The sequence below is a fragment of the Panicum virgatum genome, chromosome 1N, assembly GCF_016808335.1.
Source record: "Panicum virgatum strain AP13 chromosome 1N, P.virgatum_v5, whole genome shotgun sequence".
Lineage (NCBI taxonomy): Eukaryota > Viridiplantae > Streptophyta > Magnoliopsida > Poales > Poaceae > Panicum > Panicum virgatum.
In genome coordinates, this window is record NC_053145.1 from 17,140,224 (window position 1) to 17,147,383 (window position 7,160).

General features: G+C 51.2%; 1 long non-coding RNA gene across 1 annotated transcript; it reads left to right on the forward strand.

Moving 5' to 3' along the window:
- The first annotated feature begins 245 nt into the window (after positions 1–245).
- LOC120655376 lies at positions 246–1,335 on the forward strand. The gene is made up of 2 exons (XR_005667447.1): positions 246–757; positions 914–1,335. It is a non-coding gene; the product is annotated as an uncharacterized LOC120655376 (long non-coding RNA).
- The last annotated feature ends 5,825 nt before the right edge of the window (positions 1,336–7,160 follow it).

Genomic DNA, 7,160 nt, shown 5'->3' on the forward strand with positions numbered 1-7,160 from the left:
ATGGGCCGGCCCATTTTTTTTCTTTTTCTTTTTTGATTTAACTTTAAATTCCCACAAACTATACTAAATGAATGAATTTTTGAGAAAATTTGACACCATTAGATTCATCACACCTTGAAGTATTTTTAGAAAATTTTTGGGAATTTTTCATTTTTTGAATTCAAATTTAAAATTTGAATTTTGGCCGATTGGGTACCGGCCGAAACCGGAACCGGTCCGGTTTGACTAGGTTAACCTTGCTCTCCACGCGCGGTTCCGCCTCTCGGTCTCCCCCCCTCGCCCGACGGTTCCATCTCCCCCCGTTTCCCTCACCCTCGCACTCGCTCGCACTCGGCCCTCGCCGCCGTCGCCGTCTTCCCCACCTTGCTGCCGCCCTTGCGCTCTGCCCGCGCTCGACTCAACCGGACGACGAAGGCCCCTCCACCGCGCAGATCCAACCCCCCTGCTCCTCCGCCGCCTGTGAGTCGAGCCCACTGAAACCGCCGCCTTCAACCGCCACGCGCGGATCTCCTCGCCTGTCGCAGCATCGAGATAAGGCATCACGCTGTGGCCGCACGCCACTTCCGTCGTCCTGCCCGGGTCAAGGCACTCCCAGGTGCGTTCTGCCAAGGCACGAGCCACGGGCGGATCGACGGATCTAGCTGGCGGAGACCCATCTCCTCCACCGCGGAGATCCCCCTCCCCCTAGCCTCCGCCACCGCCGAGCCCCTCCGCCGCCATCGTCTTCTGCTCCTACATCGCCCTCGGATCCTACCAGGTACGAGCGCCGAGCGGATTGATATGGCGTCTGATTCTCACCCTAGCTCACCAACGAATCCCTCCTCGGCAAGCTTCCTCTGACCTTTCTTGATCTCTAGAGGGTTCTTACAGGCACCCACATAGAAACCATGATTGCCTATGTGCGTGTATGCAGGCACCCAGACCACAAAGCCATGGCTGCCAGGAAGGATTCAGACCTCGGAGGCAAATCAAGTATCCAAATTGGTCGGGGCAAGGGCATGGCAAAGGGAAGAAAGGGAAAAAGTGGAGAAGAAGAAAATCATGATCTGTACTGAATCAAAATAATTTCTATCATTTTAGGTTGGCTTAGGATGGAAAATTAAGGATAATTTGATCTAAAACCTTTTCTATTCACAAGGATGGCTGCAATTCAGTATTTTAACTTTTTAAGAGACAACAGTTCTGATAGATTTTTGGTCAAAAAGTTTCATGGTATTACATGGTATACTAATACTCTAATTTGGTAGAATAGTATGCATGGTAGTAGAGATTTTGATGTGATCTAGGGCATGACTTGACAATTATTGTGAATATACCATAGTTTGTTGTAAAACATTTTCTATTCGACTATTGGTTAGTGCAGAACGCAGATGCGCAGGAATGAATAAGCAAATGCGCAGCTGCAGATTTTGTTGAATAATCCACCTGCAGGAGTAAAATACTAACATATATGAGCCTGCATATAACTCTGCCCGACTAATGTTTACTTAGATTTAACTACATGTGTGACTCGCGCGGGGTACCGGGGTTGCCGCGTCAGGGCTTCGCCGCCTTGGGGTTCGCCGGCCGGGTCGGGGGGTCAGGGGTGGGCGGCTAGGCGGTGGCCGGCTGGGGGTGGGGTGGACGGGTATGTTAGGGTTTTGGTTGGGCCTTAGCCCAGGTTGATGCCTTCATGGGCTGAATGCATATGCGCTCGGTTCTTCGGTTAACCGGCCTAGGAACCGAAATCGAACCGAGTATTTCGGTTCCTGAGAACTAGGAACTGAAATGGAACCGAAGTTCTCGGTTTCGGTTCGGTTCGGCTTTGGTTCTCGGTTTTTTCGGTTCGGTCCTCGGTTCTCGGTTTTTCGTGCCTAGGGCTAATCTCCACGGCTCCACCGCGAACTCTCGAACCGCCCCTGCGCCTCCGCCTGCCTTGTGGATCCGCCGCCGCCTCGCCGCTTATGACTCCGCCTCCACGCCGCCGCGCCCGGTTCCGCCGCGCCTCTGCCCCTAGCCGCCGCTCGGATCCGCCGCCATTGACCGTCCTCTCCAATCCCCTCCACAAACCTTGGCGCCGCCGCCCGTCCTCGATCCACCCCCATGCCGCCGCCTGCTAATCGTCCCCCAGGGTTAGAGCACGCAGGCAGGCGACTTCCGGTGGCGGCTGCATGCCTCGCCCTCCGCCACGTCACGCCGAGACCACCGGCGGGCCTCGACTCGGCTTGGATCTCGGATTCGGCGCCCGTGTCGACACCGCCGCGGACCGGATCTGCCGCCCATTTCAAGTCCTCGACGCCGCCGCCGCTCAGATCTGCGCCTCCGCTCCCAGGCACCACCGCCCTTTTTCCCTCCGCCGCTGTGGCCGTCCGCCGCTTGCACGCCCTGCCGCGTCGGCCGCCGTGGCGTGAACGGCAGCGCGGGCGTGGCCGAGGCCGAGATGTCCTCGCGGTGGCGGCGGGCCTGGATCCGGCGGTCGGCGGCGCGGCCTAGGCCGAGGCGGCGGGGCGCGGACGGACCGAGGCGCTGCGACCGCGGCACGTGGGCGTGGCAAATCCACGGGCCGCGTCGGGCTTCTCTCTCCGGGGCACGTGACGCCCGAGGGACGCTCGGGGAGCGGCCGGCTGCTCCGAGCGCGCCCTCTCTAGAGCCGATAGTATATAGAGTATTTCTATATCCCATAGCAATGTATGGACATAGATCTATGTCGAAATTAGCTCGTGGATATCAATGAGTCTTAAAATATCATGTCTTTACAATACTCTGTACATTATTCTGAGCACCACAGTTCTTGGGGCTCTCATCCCTGGAATCTTCGCCTTCCTGCCATCGAGAGCAGATGAGTTGTCGCAGCATGGCGTAGCGGCGGTCCCCTGAACGAACTTTGGTGCTTCCTTGCCACGGTGGGTGGCGGCGGGCTGCACGGGTTCAGGGCCCTTCTTGGTGGCGTCGAGGCAGGTGGCGGCAGGCCTGGCTACAGCGATGTGTTCCTTCTCGGGCTTGTTGGAGTTGTCCCGCCGGTGGTTTCCCGCTTCTTGCTTGTAGCATTTTGCTGCAGGCCGGAGGAAATTGGAATGGCCATCTCACTGGAGCAAATTTCACGCTCACGACTAATTTCAAGCATCAATTTGATCAGAAAATCTTTAGAGTTTAAATATTTTATATGCATTTTTAAGAAAACCTTTCCTTGTTTTGAAAAAAAAACCTTTTTAAGAAAAACCTCCAGATGGATTGTTGATCTATGAATAAAGAAATATAGCTCTATGCATTGTTCTAACTCTCAAGAGCTCAAGGCAAGGAGAAGGCTAAAAGCCCCATGGATGAGTTGGGGATAAAGCAGAGGTATGTGAGCCAACTTATTCAAATTTATAGACATACTATTTTGTTAAAAACTCTGACATGATGGATAAGTATGACTTAGAGTGATTTTCTGATCAACAACATATTTTGTCCTACTTTGCTCGGGACGAGCAAAGCATAGCATGGGGGATCTTTTTGACGCTTGCTAACGAACAATTTCAAGCATCAATTTGGTCAGAAAATCTTTAGAGTTTAAATATTTTATATGCATATTTATCTAAAATAAAGTAGAAATCCACTGCTCTAAAAATTATGCAAAGATAGAAAATTGGACTAAAGTGCAGGTTAGGAAGACCTTATAATCCACGAGAAAAATCGTCGACCAATCAGAGCGCAGAATTCAGGCTCACATGGATCAAATGATCCACATGCAGCACCTAACCGACATACCAAAAGCTTGGACACGTGAGAAAGGAGCAAGGAGACACGTGGGAGGCCACCAGAGTAGAGGGGGACCGGTGGGGCCCACCTGCCAGTCGGCCGACCACCATGGTCGGCCGCGTGGGCCCAGTCCCCCACCGACCTCCGGCCTCTGCAGGATGCTTCCTACTGGTTTTCTTAAGTCGGGTCTGGCTGCCACGCGTCGTCCAAGCAAGTGAACACATGCCATTGAGCTCCCCCTATAAATATGAGAGGGGGGTGGGTTTGGAAATGAGGCAGAGATGGCAAGACAAGCAAGAGCACTCCTCTCATTTTCTCTCTTGAGTAGTTGTAAGGCTAGTAGAGTTTAGGTGAAGTAGTTGTCGGATCAACGGACATTCGTTAGGGAATAGATATGGGTTCGCTACTAGATCTCTTTTGTAATGTTTGGTCGTGTATACTTGACTTATCTTATAGTTATTTATATTTGCATGATATATGCCCTATGGTTACAGACATAGATTTCATGATTAGTTTGCTTTGTTATTATATGCTTTGTCTGGTTAGAGATTTAGTTCTTGTTAACTTCTACATGCTCCGGTATTCATATGTTTGCTCTAGTATAATGTCTATCCATCCGAAGGGTGGGGGCTCTGCGTGGTATAATAGGGTATCACTTACTAGACCCTATTTCTGAAGTAGACGTTGCGAAATACCAACAACGCCTCATGCGCAGGTGGTGCTGGCCGCCACCACTACAAGCAGGGAGCTTCGCCTGCAGCTCTGCGGCTCGGGCCGGCCGCCTGCCGCCTTGCGGGCCCTGCAGACCGACGCCTTGGGCCACACGCACGGGTCCCGCATGCCTTCGTAGGGGTGGGGGGACCGGCGTGCGCAGCGCCTGCTCGGGGTCGGCCGCCGCCTAATGTGGCCCCGGCCGGCGCTCATCGCCCGCGCAACCTAACACGCACGCGGGTTGCCTGGCCGCTTATGCCCCACGGCCGCCACCTGATGCATTGCGGGGCCCGCGCGCGGGCCCGAGATCTCGCCTCCTGATGCGCTGCTGCCGATCCTTTCGCCGGCGCCGCGTGCAACCGAGTCGTGTGCGGCTCTATTGGGGGGGGTCCTGCGGTGGTGCTTTCTCATAATCTGCGAACCAATTCATGGCCGCCGCCAAGGTAAGACTCCTCGTCCTTAGCCTTGGATTACGGTTAGGGTTCTTAAGGAAATTTTGGGGATTTTACTCATGCGATCTGAAATTTCGCTTTCCTCTCCTTAATGCTCACTGATGCATCAATTTCATGGATCAGAGGACTAACTGCGGAATAAAATAAATAGGGGAATAATTTTGGGGAAAAACTTAGTACCGAAACCCTAGAGCCCTAATTGCATAATTAATCATCAATTGCCTCGGTCTAAAATTAATTAGCATTAACATAAAAAATTTGCATCTAATCCGAGACACTTAGCATAAATAGATCAAGATTTAACTTAAACTTGACTCAAACCAAATTAGATTAGATCTAATTTCATGATTAGAAACATAATTAACCATGATTTATATCTAATTACATGCGAAAACAGTACTGCATGAAGTTGATTGCATCTAAAACATGATTCAAACTTAACTGCGCAATAAGATCTAATCTGCACAACACATATGCATCTTAAACTGACAAAATCTGAGGCATATCATGGCTTAAGAAAATTGACCGTGCACTACTACGTTAAGATGGATCAAAACGAACATTAGAGGCACATAAAATTCAGTATCTTTACATAACCTAGTTCATGACAAATCAATCTAATGCAGAATAGATTGGTAGATCATTGTACCAGCGTTAGCACTAGTAGCACTAGTATTGGAATGGAGTGTTTCCACTTGTTGCCACATTCTACCAGTACAAAATAGGAGGCACCACAAGAGTTTTTGTTTCTCTCTGAGCTTCTCTCTGAGCTTCAATGCTTGACTTATCATCTGTGCTGAATTTCTGTAAGAATTTGTTTTAACATAGAAGTTACAATTTCCAGGCTACCTGTTTAGCACCGGCAAGCTATATTATGCCCTGGCGCTGCTTGGACTAACAATTCCTCAGGTGGTCTTCTAGGTGGCTGACCATTCCAGATGTTTTCTGATCATTGGACGACAACATTGGAATCTTCAGATTGTTTGAAAATCCTAACTGATTGATCTATTTTGTATTTTGTCAAAAGTCCGGATTATCAACCGGCCCATGTCTATATAAGATTAGAAATATTTGTTGGAAGTATATATATATAACTAGGTAGATGGTGCGCTCCGCCGCACTCATTATTTTTTTTTTCAATTTTTTTCTTTTATTTTCTATTTTCCTTTTCTCTTTTTTTCTTTTTTTTTCTATTTCCTTTTTCTCTTTTCTTTTTTTTTTCATTCTCCCTTATCCTCCCCATGAACTCATCTCCACTAGCCCTGGGCATTCGGTTAGAATATAACCGATCGGTTCGGTTCCTCGGTTCCCACAGAAGTTCAGTTCCTAGAAAATAAGAACCGATCGGTTCTTTTCATAGTCAGGAACCGAGCAAATTTGGTTTCGGTTAGTTCGGTTCGGTTCCGGTTCTACCCAAAGGAACCGAGACCATCACTCATCACAGTTCACAAAATCGGAAAAAAATCCGAGCGGAGGGGTCGCTGCGGCGCCGCCGAGCCCTGCAGGAGCTCGTCGCGCGCCTGCCGAGGTAGGCGCTGCCACGGTGCTGCCGAGTCGCACACCTCGAGAGGTGTCCGCCGCCGCGCCCGCTCTGGCCGGCAGGGTGTGCGCCGCCGCCCCACACCCGCGCGCCGGTGTAACAGCCCATGGGAACAGTGTGTCGGGCCGGCAGGGGTACTGTAGCTCGGGGGGGGGGTACTGTAGCCAAACTGGGACGGGCCTGATGTCGGTTACTGTAGCTCGAGTACTGTAGCTCGTCAGGTTACTGTAGCGTCGCAACACTGTTCACCTGCGGGAATTGTCCCATACTGAAAACCGATTGAGAGCCAGACCAATTTAAATACCGAGTCACGGGAAGCTAATTAATTCCGGATCGATTCTTTTTGCGCGAAGCGAGGACGAAAGCGCAAGAGGATTAATTAGTAGGTGTGGTTTACTCAACTTGAAGAGTAGATCTTAGCCGTTATCCCGGGCCGGGTCGTTACAGTGGTATCAGAGCTGACTCTCGCGGTTTCACGCCACATACGGGCAGAAGTGCGCGGGCATGAGCACGGGCACGTGGGGACGCAGATGCCAAGGCATATGGACGGGCGCGTGCGAGGCACGGATGTCGCACAGGGACCGTTGGCACTGGACGCACTGACGTGGCACATGGGACCGTTAGCACTAGACGTATGGGACGTGGCCAAGAGAGGAGATCCTGGTATTTAGGTTGGTCTGGTACTCGACGGGGACGTCGAGTCCTAAGGGGGGATGATTGTAACAGCCCATGGGAAC